This window comes from Sorex fumeus, unplaced genomic scaffold, assembly GCF_029834395.1.
Source record: "Sorex fumeus unplaced genomic scaffold, SorFum_2.1 ptg000128l, whole genome shotgun sequence".
Lineage (NCBI taxonomy): Eukaryota > Metazoa > Chordata > Mammalia > Eulipotyphla > Soricidae > Sorex > Sorex fumeus.
The window spans coordinates 11400541-11417029 of record NW_026606185.1 but is presented as its reverse complement, the minus strand read 5'-3'; the positions used below and the strand labels follow the sequence as shown (position 1 = coordinate 11417029).

Genomic DNA, 16489 nt, shown 5'->3' with positions numbered 1-16489 from the left:
TTTCCAGCACGAGTGTTCCCAAGTATCCCTTCCGCCACTGCCACCCCATCCCTCTCCTGCCTCTGAGGCAGGCACCTTCTCACTTACTCTTTCTTTACTTTTTTCAGTATTATATTGTAATACAGATACTAAGAGGCCATCATGTTTGGCCCGTAGTTTACTTTCAGCATACATCTCCCATCCCAAGCAATCCTTCCAATCATCATTTACTTAGTGGTCTCTTTTGCATCCCAACTGCCTTCTCCCCCAGCGCATAAGGGCGGCTTCCAAACCGTGGAGTGATCATCCTGGCACTTTTCTTTTCTTAGGTGTTAGTCTCATATTATGTTACTTTATATTCCACAAATGAGTGCAGTCATTCTGTCTGTCCCTTTCTTTCTGATTCATCTTACTTTGATGATATATTCATGTCCATTAACTTATAAGAAAATTTCATGACTCCATCTTTTCTAACAGCATTGTGAAATACATTGTTTTCTATAGCTGTTATGAGAATCATATAATGTTATATAATAATTTTGAATTTCTGCAAAGAGCCAGATCATTATGAGATTGGTTTCTGTGTGTCTGGTGTTATGGCTGTGCCAGAGAGCCACTAGTGGGGGGCAACTCGTGACCTTGGTAGGGCATGAAGGACAAGCAGGTACCACCCCCCTTCCCATGAGACTGCAGTTGCCCCATTACCACCAGCTCATACCTGGCTTTCCTATAAGCTCTGAAGCAGAGGCCACCTTGCTGTTGGGGGTAAAAAAGGCGGAAGAGAGCAACACCCTTTCCCTCCCCGGGAGGCATGGTGTTGTAGTTTAACGCATGGCCATTCACTTTTCTGTCGCATGCTGTTGGGCTCTGGACTAAGTCCTTTTGCCTCTGGAGCCATGGCCATGCCAGAGAGCCGCTCGTGGGAGGTGACTCGTGACCTCGGAAGGGTCTGAAGGACAAGCCGGTACCATCCCTCTTCCCATGAGACTGCAGTTGCCCCGGTCACTGCCGGCTCATACATGGCTTTCCAATAAGCTCAAGGCGGCGGCCACCTTGCTTCCGGGGAAGTAAAAGGCAGAAGAGAGCAACACCCTTTCCCTCCCTGGGAGGCATGGTGCCGTAACTTAACGCATGGTCCATTCGCTTTTCTGCCACAGGCTGCTGGGCTCTGGGTTAAGTCCTTTTGCCTCTGGAGCTATGGCCGTGCTGGAGAGCTGCTCATGGGGGCAACTCGTGACCTCAGGAAGGTGTGAAGGATGAGCCGGTACCGTCCCTCTTCCCATGAAACTGCAGTTGCCCCGGTCACCACTGGCTCATACCTGACTTCAACTAGTATTTTGTATATCCTTGCTATCAATCCCTTGTCAAATGGGTATTGGGTGAATACCCTTTCCCATTTTGTAGACTCTTTTTGTATTTTGGTCACTGTTTCTTTTGAGGTACAGAAGCTTCTTAGTTTAAGATAGTTCCATCTGTCTATCTTTGTTTTCACTTGCTTGGCCAGTGGTGTGACACCTTTGAAGACACCATTAGCTTCAATGTCAAGGAGGGTTTTGCCAACTTTGTCTTCAATGTACCTTATGGATTGTGGTCTGATGTTGAGGTCTTTAATCCATTTTGATCTTTCTTTTGTAGATGGTGGTAGGCAGAGATCTGAGCCCATTTTTTTGCATGTAGTTGTCCAGTTTTGATAGCACAATTTGTTAAAGAGAATTTCCTTGCTCCACATTACATTTCTTGCTGCCTTATCAAATATTAGGTGATCATATTCTTGGGGGGCAGGACCTATAGCACAGCGGGTAAGGCATTTGCCTTGCAAGCAGCCAACATGACCGATCTGCGTTCAATTCCTTCACCCCTCTTGGAGAGCCCAGCCAGCTACTGAGAGTATCTTGCCCACATGGCAAAGCCTGGAAAGCTGCCCGTGACGTATTCAATATGCCAAACACAGTAACAACAAGTCTAATGATGGAGACGTTACTGGGCCTGCTTGAGCAAATCGATGAATAACGAGAGGACCATGACCATGACTGTGACCATTCTTGGGGGGAGATGTTGTTAGGGTATGGCTCTGAACCCCAACCACAGACAAGGACCACACAGCAATGCAATCAGCTAGCAGGTAGTTTATCGAATGGTGAGCCTGGGTCATGAATACGCACACAACGACATGCAGGTCACGTCTGAGAGGCCAGACCCCCAACCCAAGGTACAGGGGTTACTTATATAGGCCCATGTCGGCTGTTACAGCAGAAATCCATGCATTCCTCAGCCAATGAGTTCATAACTTGACACGCTTCTTCCTCCAATCCCACTTGACTGATCTGCTTGTCTAGACTATAGATTTTAAGGTTGCAACTTACATAAGTGCCTGCTCTGGGCTTCACTTGATATCTGGGTCCAAGGGCTGAGCCTGGACCCGGGACAGCCAACTATATCCTTAGTCAACAACAAGGTCGTTTGTGAAGTTAGATTATACCCTTATATGGTCATAACTCAGGGGCCCGTACATTGCTCCTGGAAGAAACAGATAGTGGAGGCCTGAGTGGAAACTTTACTATCTTCATTGTCCTTGGCCCTGTCCAAGGCTGTCCTGTCCTAACATAACAATGTCCTAACATAACAATGTCAGTATATTCAACCCTGTTCCATTGGTCTGTGGCTCTGCCTTTGTTCCAGTACCATGCTGTTTTAATTATTACTTCTTTGTAGTAGAGTTTAAAGTTAGGGAGGTTGATTCATCCATTTTTTTATTCCCAAGAATTGCTTTAGCTGTTCGTGGGTGCTTATTGTTCCATCTGAATTTCAGGAGCATTTGATCCATTTCTTTGAAGAATGTCATGGGTATAATTATAGGGATCGCATTGAATTTGTACAATGCTTTGGGAAGTATTGCCGTTTTCACAATGTTAATTTTCCCAATCCATGAGCAGGAGATATCTTTCCTTTTCCTCGTGTCCTCTTTTATTTCCTGCAGTAATGTTTTGTAGTTTTCTTTGTATAGCTCCTTTTCCTCCTTAGTTAAGCTAAATCCTGAGTAGTTGGTTTTCTGGGGCACAATTGTGAACGGCATTGTTTTTTCCTGTCACTTCTTTCTCTCTCACTATTTGTGTATAGGAAAACCATGGACTTCTGGGTATTGATTTTATAACCTGCCACTTTACTATACAAGTCTATTGTTTCTAGGAGTTGCTTGATAGAGGTTTTTGGGTCTCTTAGTATCATATCATCTGCCAATAGTGAGAGATTGATTTCTTCCTTTCCTACCTGGATGCAATTAATATCTTTTTCTTGACTAATTTCTATTGCAAGTATGTCCAGTACTATATTGGACAGCAGTGGAGAGAGTAGTTATCAGTCTCGTTCCTGATCTTAAGGGAAATCCTCTCAGTTTTTCCCCACTGAGGATGATGCTTGCTGTAAGCTTGTGGTAGATGACTTTAACTATATTGAGGGAAGTCCCCTCTAACCCCATTTTGGCGAGGGTTTTCATCATAAATGGGTGCTGGATCTTGCTGAATGCATTCTCTGCATCTATTGATATGATCATATGGTTTTTATCTTTTCTATTTTTAATATGATAGATTATGTTGATTGATATCTGAACGTTAAACCATCCTTGCATCCCCAGGATGAATCCCAGTTTGTCATGATGTTTGAACTTCTTTGTGAGTTTTTGGATTTTATTTTGCTAATATTTTGTTGAGAATAATCGCATCCATGTTCATCAGGGATATTGGCCTGTAGTTTTCTTTTCTTGTGCTTTTTTTTTGTATTATAGAGATATAGGCTTCATAGAAACTGTTTGGGAGAGTTTCTGCTTCTTCAATTTCCTGGAAAAGCTTGAGAAGAACTGGCAATAGGTCCTCTTAAATGTTTTGAAAACTTCTCTGGTGAATCCATCTGGACCTGGGTTTTTTTTTTTTTTTGGGAGATTTTGATAACAGTTTCAATTTCCTTGATGGAAATAGATCTATTGAGGTACTATAAATCTTCTTGATTTAGCCTTGGTAGATTATAGGATCCAGGAATTAATCCATTTCTTCCAGGCTCTCCTGTTTGTGGCATGCAGACTTCCAAAGCAGTGTCTTATGATATTTTGAATTTCTTTGTTTGGGTTGTGATATCTCCCTTTTCTTTTCTGATTCTGTTTATTAGGGTTGTTTCTCTCTATCTTTGTGTGTCTTGCTTGTGGTTTATCTATCTTATGTATTTTCTCGAAGAATCAGCTCTTGGTTTCATTGATTTTTCAGATTGATTTTATGGTTGTCATGTCGTTGATTTCTGCTCTAAATTTTATGTACTCTTTCCTCCTGCTTATCTGGGATACTTTTGTTGGTCCTTTTCTAAGATATTGAGCTGTGAAGTAAAGTTGTTTATGTGATCCCTTTCCTCCTTCCTGAGAAATGCTTGCAGAGCTATAAATTTTCCCCTTAACACGGCTTTAGCTGCATCCCATAGGTTCTGTTATGTGTGTCTTCATTCTTATTTGTTTCCGGGTATCTTTTGATTTTGTCCTTGACTTCCTTCGTGACTCACTTGTTGTTCAACATTGAGTTATTTAATTTACAAGTGTTTGATTTGGTTCTCTGTTTCTGTGTGTTATTCACTTCTATTCTCAGTGTATCATGGTCTGATAAGATTATTGATACTATTTCTATTTTCCTGATTCTATTGAGGTATGTGTTGTTGCCGAGCACATGGTCTATTTTGGAAAATGTTCCATGTCTACTGGAGAAGAATGTGTATTCTTTCTTTTTGGGCTATAAAGCCCTGTAAAGGTCTATCAACCCTCTCCTATTTCTTCCTTCAAAGCCAATGTTTCCTTAACTGAGTTTTGATCTTGTTGATCTATCCAGAGGTGATAAGACGATGTTGAAGTCTGGCTACTATTTTGTTGCTAGCAATGTCCTCCTTAAAATCTGTTAGCAATTGTTTTAAATATTTAGCTGTTCCCTCATTAGGTGTGTATACATTTAAGAGTGTGAATTCTTTCTGTTTATGTATCCCTGGATGAATAGAAAATGGCCTTCGTTGTACCTTCTAATCTTTTTAAGCCTGAAAATGATGTTGTTGGATACTAGTATGGCCACTCCAGCCTTTTTGAAGTAACTATTTGCTTGCAAGATTGTTTTCCATCCTTTAACTTTGAGTCTGTGTTTGCTCTGACTATTCAGATGAGTTTCTTGTAGGTAGCAGAATGTTGGGTTCTGTCTCTGAATCCATTTTGCCACTCTTTGTCTCTTAATTGGTGAATTTAGATCATTGACATTGAGAGAGATTATTGTTATGGGCTTTTTGTCATCTTTCTGTAAGGGTCTGTTATGCTTGTAGGATTTGTCTTGTTTTATAGTAGCCCTATTAGCCCTTGTTTTAGGTTCGGTTTTGAGTCTATGAAGTTTCTGAGCTGTTGTTTGTCTAGAAAATAGTGTACTGTTCTTTCGATTTTGAGTGAGAGTTTAGCTGGATAGAGTATTCTTGGTGAAGCATTCATTTCAGTGAGTTTTTTCACTATATCTTGCCACTGCCTTCGGGATTGGAGGGTTTCCTCTGATAGATCTGCTGTGAATCTAAGGGGTGCTCCTTTGTATGTGATTTCCTTCTTTGACCTTGCTGCTTGCAGTATTGTATCTCTATCGGCAGCATCCATCATTCTAACTATGATATGTCTTGGAGTGTTTTTGTTAGGGTCTCTTTTAGCTGGTACCCTTCGGGCTCCTTGAACCTGAATGGCTGCATTTCAGAAATTCATTTCTGCGAATTTTTCAGCAATGATTTGTTTAACCGTGTTTTTTTGTTGTTGTTGTTGGGATTGTTTCCCTGAGCTTCTGGTAGTCCAATGATTCTAATGTTGTTCCTCTTGGAATCAACTCCTAGGACTCTGATTCACTCTAGAGCTATTTTGTGATCTCTTGCCATTATTTGTTGTTGTCTGTTGGCTTGGTGCAGCTGCTCTTCCAACTTACTGATTCTGTCTTCAGCTGTGGTCATTCTACTGTTGAGAGCACAGACTGAATTTTTCATTTCATCTACAGAATCTTTGATTCGTGACATATCTGTGTGCAGCTTTCCAATTTCTGCTCTCATTTCTTCCCATAACTTCTCAATAGTTTCTCTCATGTTACTGGATATCTGTGTGACTGTTTCATTGAGTTTATCGAACATCTTCATTACTTCATATCTGAATTCTTTCTCAAAGACTTCCTTTAGGTGAGTAGCACCTACTGAGGTTCTGGAGTCTTTTCATAGTCCTCTCCACTTGGTGGGGATTGCGTTGTTTCTTCATGTTGGTGTGAAGGTATGAGGACTGAGATGTTACAGTAGATTTCTTTGTATGACTAATCTACCTGTGGCTGTGTGAGCGTTGGCCTGCCCAAAATTAGGCCATGCCCACAACTACAGAATCCACGCCCACTTCTGAAGAATTAAAGGTTAAACAAATCATACACCCCCACGGGTACCTGGTGTGTGTGGGCTGTACAAGCTAGGAGGGGAAGAAGACCACACAGTGTTGGGGTTGTAGAGGAAGAGGCTCAGGGCTCCTTTTGCCCCAGTGTCCAAGATGACACCTGGGGCACTTGCATAGAGAAAGCCAACTTCCGGGTTTGAATACTGGTGGGTAAACTGACCTGGGAGGGGAAAAGGACGGCACAGCATTGGGGACGAAGAGGAAGAGCCTAAATATAAATTATTTTTTAAAAAATCAGGACTGCCATAATTCTATCAGGCCAAATAATATCCAAGCTAGTGACATTACTAAGAGATATTAAGAGCATTACAGACAGGTTGAAGAAGAATCATTACACAAAATAACAGATGAAATAAATGAACATATAAAATTTTCCAATACCCTGGTACTGAATAAAAGAAAGGAGATGAGTAAAAAAGTTAAAATAGTAATTAAATTTTTTTCCAAAAGGCCAGAGAACACAGTGTATAAGGCACTTGTCTTGAACATTGATGACCAAGTTCAGTACCTAATACTCCATATAGTCCCACAAACACAGCCAGGAGTATCCCTAAGAGTAGAGCCAAGAATAAGCCCTTAGCACCCCTGAGTGTGGCCCCCAACAAGCAATATAAAAATAAAATATTTTAAAAATGCTTAGGCTTAATTTCATCAGTGAGTTCTGCTAAAATGTCAAAGACTGAGTACCTATAATTCTCAAACCATCCCAAACTATAAAAGTAATGGGAATTCTAAGAGTTTCTATGAAATGAACAATAACCTAATATAATATCAGATTGAGATGCTACTCGAAAAGAAATTTTATCTTAGTATCCTTGATTAATGATGAAGCATCAAAATCTTAGCAATCCAAATCCATCATTATGTCAAACTGATTATAAGAACAATGCAGTGTGATTTATTGGACAGATGCAAATATCATTTAATATATTCAAATCAATTAGAATATGCACCATGTCAACAAAAGGAAATATAAAATCATGTGCCAACTTATATATGCAGAGATATAATTTTTACAAGTTTAAAGACCCATTCATGATCAAAAAATAAAACCCTTAACAAAACAGGTAGAAAAGGAATATCCTCAAGATACTAATGATAATATAAAATAAATCCACTGAAAACGTGAATGACATGAGACAATACACTCAAGGCATTGTATTTAATATCAGAGATAGGCAAAAATGTCCGTTTTCTCTACTGTTATTAAATGTAGTCTTCGACTTTCATGGCATTGTGATCTGAAAATATACTTGAAGCAATTTCTGTTTTTGTGACTATGTAGGCACTTAAATTGTGTCCCAGTATGTGTTACCTCATGGAAAATGTTCCATACACACTAGAAAAGATTATTTATTTGTCTTTAGGGGAAAAGTCAGGTTGATGGAGGATCTGTATACGTTTATTAGTCATTGCTTTTCAAACTATTGAGGCTCTGCCTGATTTATTCAATGATAAAAGTGTGATGTTAAAGTTTCTGTGTACCAGTTTTTTTTAATGGTGTGTAGGACACATACTGAGAGGTTACTACTAGATCTATGCCAAGACTAAGGCTCTGGCTGTGCTTGGGTGAACATATGCAGTGCCAGGGTTGGGATGAGTCAGAAACAGGCAAGGCAAGCATCCTACCCACTGTATTGTATCTTCAGCCTCCATCCAAATACTCCTGGGTTGCCATTAAATATATCTCCTAAGATCTCTTAGCAGTTGCTTTATAAAATCTGCTTCCCCTTCATTTGGTTTATATTTATATGTTGATCAAGTTTTGTCCTCTGTATCAATTATTATCTTAATCAGTGTTTAATGTTCATTCCTATCTCATTTTCTTTAGGTTGAATGCTGTTTGGTCTGATACAAGTGTGCCCTCTCTTGCTTATTTTTAGTTTCTCATTAGTCTGCAAGATTTTACTTTGTTTTTAGTCTGTACTTATTTTGATAAGCAAAATTGTCTCTCTCTCTTAAGGTAGGCTTTTGTTTCTTGATCTATATATTCACATATCTCTTTTTATGAAAGACTTATGTCCACTGAAACTTAGGAAAATCACCCATATAAAGAAATATGTTGCCAGATGTCTAAGAAGAGTTTGATTGCTTGTGACATTTGATTTTTGCTTTTGTAGATTAGGCTATTTGATACCTTTAAAATATATGTTTAGATGCTTCAACTGTACTTAATTGCTATTTGAGGACAATTTTATTCTCCTTTTAAGGTTGCATGATTCTCACTTTGAGGTTATTTTCATTCATTATTTTTATATATTACCTTATTATCTTGTTTGCAAATATTAATTTAATAAATCATTGTGAATTTTGTGTTGTTACCCTTGAACATGAGTTCTTATTTCTCTTTTGCTTCTTCGAGGAGATTGACTCTGTCTATTGCTATTGTCATTATTATTAAATGTGTATTGTTTCTGTTTTGTTAGGCTGTAATTCTTTGGCCTTAGAGAACAAATCAATTCTCCAATCTCTCTTCATATTGAGCACTTTCTTATTATAGTTTAATTACCATAATTTCTCCTTCCTTCCTTCCTTCCTTCCTTCCTTCCTTCCTTCCTTCCTTCCTTCCTTCCTTCCTTCCTTCTTTCCTTCCTCCATCCCTCCCTCTCTCTTTCTCTATTTCTTTTTCCTCTTTTTCTTTCCCTCCCTCCCTCCCTCCCTCTCTCCCTCCCTCCCTCCTTTCCTTCCTTCCTTCCTTCCTTTTCTTTCTGTCTTCCTTTCTTTTCTTTTCTGTTTATTTATTTATTTACGTAGAAAAACAATTAATTCCATTATAAGCAATTACAGAGTTAGTCATGGAGTGTAAAAGGCCTGCTGGTGAAACTGGTTACTCAGTGTAGAGATGGTATCAACCTAGTGGTCAAAGACTAACTCCTAAGCCAAAAAAATAGAATTTTATGCAGGATTAATTTAATTTAAAAAAACAAATACAAGTTATTCAGATTCACTCTTCTTGACTTAACAAGACAGTCTATCTGTGGTAAAACTGTCAGGTAAAAACATACATCTTTACAACCTGGTGATCCCAAGATTTAAAAAACAAAACATCATTTTACAGAAAAGAAAATAATATGAAAACAGCTCAAGAAATACACTAACAAGTAAGACATATTGGACGCAAAACACGTAAATTCGACTTGATTGAAGAAATGAAGAATGGTCTACGTAGGACAACGTGCACCTGAAAGTTGTTTTTTTAAGAGTAGAAATTCGTGGGGGCTGGAGCAATAGCACAGCAGGTACGGCATTTGCCTTGCACGCGGCTGACCCGGGTTCGATTCCCAGCATCCCATATGGTCCCCTGAGCACCCTCAGGGGTAATTTCTGAGTGTAGAGCCAGGAGTAACCCCTGTGCATCACTGGATGTAACCCCCTCAAAAAACAAAAAAAAAAAAAAAAAAGAAAAAAAGAAAAGAGTAGAAATTCATGTCTTAAATCTCCCATCCTGAATAAAAATGATATCTTCAGGTATTATCTTTAATAGCTCACCTACCTCACTTGGCTTTCTTTCTTACACCAGCCCTCACTGAAAAACTTGGGGATGTAGTATGAAAGAAAAATGACCACACAAAAAGCCCCCCCCCCCTATTCCACTGTAACATCAGACCTATGTTTCTAGAAAATTCCAGAAAAAAAGTTTAAAAATGCTTGTGGCTTTACTGAATCAAGCCCCCCAATAAATATTTAGAAAGTAATCCTGTGTTTAAGCTAATAACATTGTTGATGGTCCCTAAAAAGAGATAGCCAGACAAGTCTATGTCTCAAAACCAGTGTTAAATAAATCTTGGGTTGAAAGGGAAAAGGAAGAGTCTAAAATCACAACTGCAGACTGTATAAAATATTTGAGGGCAGCCAGGGGGAACCCAACGGCTCTTCCCCTGGCCACCCAGGTTCTGGGTGGATCCAGGCTGCTCCCTCATCCAGGGGGGCTAGGGCCCTGGGGCAAATGGTGGACGAAACAAGGGCCAAGCCGGTTGATTGATCAGTTGCCATTTATTTCATTCTCTCCGTGCGCCTGCCCCAGTCTCTTTGAGCCCCCCATTCTAGTCTTCACTGCTCATTCCTGTCTCCCGGCTGGAGCAATAGCACAGAGGTAGGGCGTTTGCCTTGCACGCAGCCAATATGGCCGACCCGAGTTCGATTCCTCCGCCCTTCTCGGAGAGCCCAGCAAGCTACCAAGAGTATCTCGCCCACACAGCAGAGCCTGGCAAGCTCCCCTTGACATATTCAATATGCCAAACACAGTAATAATAAGTCTCACTATGGAGAAGTTACTGGGCCCGCTCAAGCAAATCGATGAACAACGGGAGGACCGTCTTTCCCGCTCATCTCTTCACACTCCATCTCACAGCCTGGGTGCTCTCTCTCTCTCTCTCTCTCTCTCTCTCTCTCTCTCTCTCTCTCTCTGTCTCTCTCTCTCTCCCCCTCTCTCTCTATTTCTCTCTCTTTCTCTCTCTCTCTCCACATGCCTGATCCTTTATTCTTCTACATTCTTCTCTCTCTGTCCCCCTTGCTAGCCTCCTTGTGGTCCATCATGCCACCTTGCACTCTCCTCTCCAGCTCTCTTGCTTCCAACTCCCTTGAACTCTGGGCTGACACAGCATCCAGTCAGGCAGCCAAATCAACATAAGAAAGCCCTTCCTGAGAGCCCACCAAGTTCAAAGGGAGCACTACCTAAAAAGGCATTCCAAAACCCTTCCTGACTGCCCAAGGGCAAAATACCTCCTAAGGTGTTTTTCTCTTTTCCTCAGTCCAATAAATATCAACATATCAATACTAGCTATTTTTGTATGGACACAGTAAGAGATAACATTGAGACTTTTAGAGCAGCTCTCCTGGAAACATCTTGCCACAGACTCACACTACAGTGCTCAGGCCAGATTAATCATTCCTAACCCTAGCAGGGTTCAAATCTAGTTATTACTTTTTGCATCATGACAGCATTTGTCCATGACCAAGCTCTTAACTTATAGTTAAGCATTATGGCGCTTTGGCCAGGCCCATCTCGATGCCAGGGTAGCACATAGCTTACTGCTTGCCCTGGTTCCATCCAGTCCTTCATCGGCACCCTGCTTTGGGGGCTATAGGAAGCAAAGGCAGCTGAGGCTTAGGTGAGAGAACAGATGCCCAAGAGGGAAGTATCACTGAGAGTCACATTACAAAAGCATGTCTTCTTGTGTCCATACAAAAAGGATATTGCTCTGAATAAACTATGCAAAGGACTTAGGGAGAAGAGAAAAACAATATTTACAAGTCAACAGAGCACAAAGAAAGAAGTTACAAATAAACACAGAAGAATTGGAGCACTGTGATGGGAGCAATCCAACATACTTAAACAACTTGAGGCTATGCAGGAAGGACAAACAGGATTAACCTACAGCAGACATTATATCAAGAACACTTAACCTTCTGCATCTACGCTTCCTTCAGGGTCATTATAAATATTCTCTGTCATGGACCATACTTGCATGATATTATTTTCTGAATCACCCAGGGTTCATTGGGATTCCAGAAAAAATCAGATATTTTGGCAGTGTTACCACCATGGATAAACTAATTCTGGTGGCACATCCTGTGTATCTTCTGGGGATTGTTTTTCTACAATTTTTTTCAAATCCCAAACATTCAGTCTATGATCAGTACCAATGGAACCAAAATAGTTTCATTGTGAGGTGACCACTGAACCTGGAATATTTTATTTGTATGTGATTCAAAGGGATGCAACTTAAGTTTCAGATTTCTCAGATCACTTAGGGCAACAGTCTTGTCAGATTATCCCATAGCAAGAATGAACTCACTTAAAATTGTACAAGAAAAAACCTCCTACCCATCAAAAAATGGGGAGAAGAAATGAAAGAGGTTTCCTCAAAAAAGAAATACAAATATCCAAAAGGGTCATGAAAAAATGTTCCACATCGCTAGTCATCAGGGACACGCAAATCAAACCAACAATGAGGTATCATCTCACACCACAGAGACTGGCACACATTCAAAAGAACAAAAGCAACCAGTGCTGGCATGGATGTGGGGGAAAAGAGACACTCTTTCAATGTTGGTGGGAATGCCCACTAGTCCAGCCTTTCTGGAAAACAATATGGACAGTCCTTCAAAATCTAGAAATTGAGTATCCCTATTATCCTAAATACCACTTCTGGGAATAAATCCCGAGGATGCGAAAAAGCACAGTAGAAATGATATCTGTACCTATATGTTCTTTGCAGCACTGTTCACAATAGCCAAAGTCTGGAAACAACCCAAGTTCCCTAGAACAGTAAAGTAAAAAGTAAAGGCCCTCCCGTTGATCGTCGATTTGCTCGAGCGGGCCCAGTAACGTCTCCATTGGAGACTTTGTTGTTACTGTGTCTGGCATATCGAATACTCTCGGTAGCTTGCCGGGCTCTCCGAGAGGGGCGGAGGAATCGAACTCGGGTCGGCCATGTTGGCTGCGTGCAAGGCAGACACCCTACCCGCTGTGCTATTGCTCCAGCCCCCTAGAACAGATGACTGGTTAAAGAAATGGTTGGTACATCTACACAATGGAATTCTATGCAGTGGTCAGGAGAGATGAATTCATGAAATTTGCTTATAAAGGATAGACATGGAGAGTATCATGCTAAGTGAAATGAGTCAGAAAGAGAGGAATACACATAGAAGGACTGCACTCATTTGTGGAGTATCAAACAATATAACATGAGGCTGACACCAAAGGATAGATAGTAGATACACGGGACAGGAAAATTGCTCCATAGCTGGAAGCCTGCCTCATGAGCAAAGGGGAGAGGCAGCTGGAATAGAGAAGGGATCATTAAGAAAATGATGGTTGAGGAACCGGTCAGGATAGGAGATGTGTGCAGAAAGTAGATAAAGGACCAAACATGATGACATCTCAGTATCTGCATTGCAAATCATAATGCCCCAAAGTAGAGAGAAGGTATGGGGAATATTGTCTGCCATGGAGGCAGGGGGAGGATGGGAATGGGATGGGGGGTATGCCGGGGATATTGGGGGTGGGGGGAATGTGCACTGGTGGAGGGATGGGTGTTTGATCATTGTGTGATTGTAACCCAAACATGAAAGTTTGTAACTATCTCATGGTGATTCAGTAAAATTTTAAAAATAAATAAATTAAACTAAATAAAAAAAAAGAATGAACTCACTGTAAGGGTTGAAAGACAGGCAGTTCACTTCAGCAGTGTGGGCATCAACTGAGTGGCTTAGTTTGGAAGTATTGTTTGAACGAGTATCCCAGATCATAAGTTTCTGATCATTCGCAACTGAAACAAACAGAGTCTCATGGAACAGATGCCAGAAAACATCCTTTACTCCTGCTGTGTGGCCTGCAAAGATGGTCTTTGCATCCGCAACTTTTCCTTCCTTTCAAACAGCACTGATGTTCCACAGGCAGATAGTATGGTTATCAGAAGCACTAAGTAAGCGCCCACTGAGATTTGGCTTCCAAGAAAGCCCATACCTTTCCTTCTGATATCCCTGGAGATGCAAGTCTGGATTCTACTCACAAAAGGGTCTGGTTTCGAAGGATGCTTTCTGTAGAACATCACTGGATGGACTTTTTCATTGCAATGATGCAAGGGTTCCGAGACATGTAATGTACCCAACTTACTTCTCCTTCATAGTTGATCTTGATCTCTATTTCAGGTTTTCCACTAACTGAACCGAAACCTCCAAATTCTCCTTTCTCACTGTTATGGTGTGGAGCATCAAACTGGGCATCATCACTGGGGAGCTTCACACTGGCTATAACAAGCTGATTTTGTTCATCTGCTGTGTGTGTCTTCAGAACAAATCAATAAATACTGAAATCTTCCCCTTTTAGTCTGGTCACATCTGGAAGCCACTGTGCAGTTAGGCTGGGCCATTCTAGAGCATGGGTCATCACCAAATCATAAAGAAAAAGGGTGTGTTTCCTTTCTATATTTTGTACTCTTCATTGATCACACGTTCTTCGACTGAGTCATCAAAGGCTGCTTCCTAGTTGGCCATGGTGGGCAGTCTCGCTTCAGAGATCCTCTCAGTCAAGTGTTGGGTGGGGTTGAGCCGGGAAGTTGCAAGGCTCGCTTTCTTTCTTTCTTTCTTTCTTTCTTTCTTTCTTTCTTTCTTTCTTTCTTTCCTTCCTTCCTTCCTTCCTTTCCCTTCCTTCCTTCCTTCCTTCCTTCCTTCCTTCCTTCCTTCCTTCCTTTCTTTCTTTCTTTCTTTCTTTCTTTCTTTCTTCTTTCTGTCTTTCTTCTTTCTTTTCTGTAACTTTCCATATTCCTTTTATTTTGTGTTTTAGTTTTTAATTTTAATTTTTACTTGAGTCACCATGAGATGAATAGTTAAAAAGCTATTAATGAACAGGTTTCAGTCATACAACGAACCAACATCTATCCCTACACCAGTGTCCATTTCCCACCACCAATGACCCCAGTTTGCCTCCTACAACCGCCCCCCCCCCGGCAACTTGCCTCTATGGCTCTATGGCAAATATATTCTTCTCTCTCTCTCTCTCTCTCTCTCTCTCTCTCTCTCTCTCTCTCTCTCTCTCTCTCTCTCTCTGTCGTTCTGTCTCTGTCTGTCTGTCTGTCTCGGTCTCTGTCTCTGTTTCTCTCTCTCTTGATCTCTTTCTATCTCTCTTTTTCTCACTATGGTCTGCAACAGAGATACTGAGAGGTTATCATGTTTGTTCCTTTACCTATTTTCAGTATGCAGTTCCTATTCAGAGTGATTATTTCCAACTCTCTTTATCATAATGGTTCCTTCTTTGTCCCAATTGCCTTCTCCCTCCAGCACTTGAGGCAGGTTTTAAACCATAGACTAATCCTCATTGCTCTTGTTTCTGCTCTCCTTAATTATTATGGGTTTTTTTTTATCATATTATGTTTTTTTATATTGCACAAGTGAGTATAACCATTCTATTTCTATCCTTTATTTCTGACTCATTTCACTCAGCATGATACTTTACGTGTATATCCACTTATAAGAAAATTTTATAACTTCATTTTTCTTAACTGTTGCATAGAATTCCATTGTACTGGAAGTACTTGGCATAGTAATTAGGCAAGAAAAAGACATGAAAGGAATTCAGATAGAAAATAAAGAAGTCAAACTCTCACTATTTGCAGATGACATAATACCATATTTAGAGAATCCTAAGACACCACAAAATAGGTCCTAGAAATAATAGATTTGTATGGTAAAGTGACAGGTTACAAAATCAATACCCAGTAGTCCATGACTTTTCTATATATAAATAATAAAAGAGAAGATAAATATATTAGAAAAATAATACCATTCACAATCATGCCTCAGAAATTAAGTACCTCAGAATCAGCTTAACTAAAGAGGTAAAAGACCTATACAAATTAAAATACAAAACACTATTCCAAGAAATAAAAGAGGACACTAGGAAATGGAGACAAATACCCTGCTCATAGACTCATAGTAAATCTATAGGAAGAGAGCATAAAATGACTCTCTATAGGCACGCCACCGGACATCTCGTACGTCACACCACTCATATTCCAAGAGTGTAACACATTTGATGGGGTTTAAATCAATCTTAGAGGGAAATATATTTTTACATATATATGTACATATGTACATATGTACATATTTTATGTACATATTTATGATCACTTGACTTCCTGTTAATCATTGATTTGCTTGAGCGGGCTCCAGTAACGTCTCCATTTGTTCCTGTCGCGTGCTAGTGTAGCCCAATGGTGTCTGTTTATTCTAGGAACACGAAGAGCCTCAAACTGATCATTCAGGGTCTTGACAAAGAAATCTGACCATCTGGTAGGTGAGCGGCCACGAGGTCTTTTGACGTCCCATGGAATCCAGTCAGTAACAGCTCTAGTCCAGTGGTAGTCTCCAAATCTCATTACATGTCCAGCCCACCTGATTTTCAACACCTTGGCAAATGAGACAGCGTCCCTGATTCTTGACCACCAATGGAAGTCAGAACTCCAGATTCTTTCTCTCATTTGAGTGAAAGTGATACTCCAAGCATAGCTCTTTCAATTCCTCTTTGAAAGACCCGAA

The 16489-nt window shown here is 40.4% G+C and overlaps 1 pseudogene; it reads right to left on the bottom strand.

Moving 5' to 3' along the window:
* Positions 1-11849: 11849 nt before the first annotated feature.
* Positions 11850-14449, bottom strand: LOC130045422 (histone-binding protein RBBP4-like; annotated as a pseudogene).
* Between the last annotated feature and the right edge of the window lie 2040 nt (positions 14450-16489).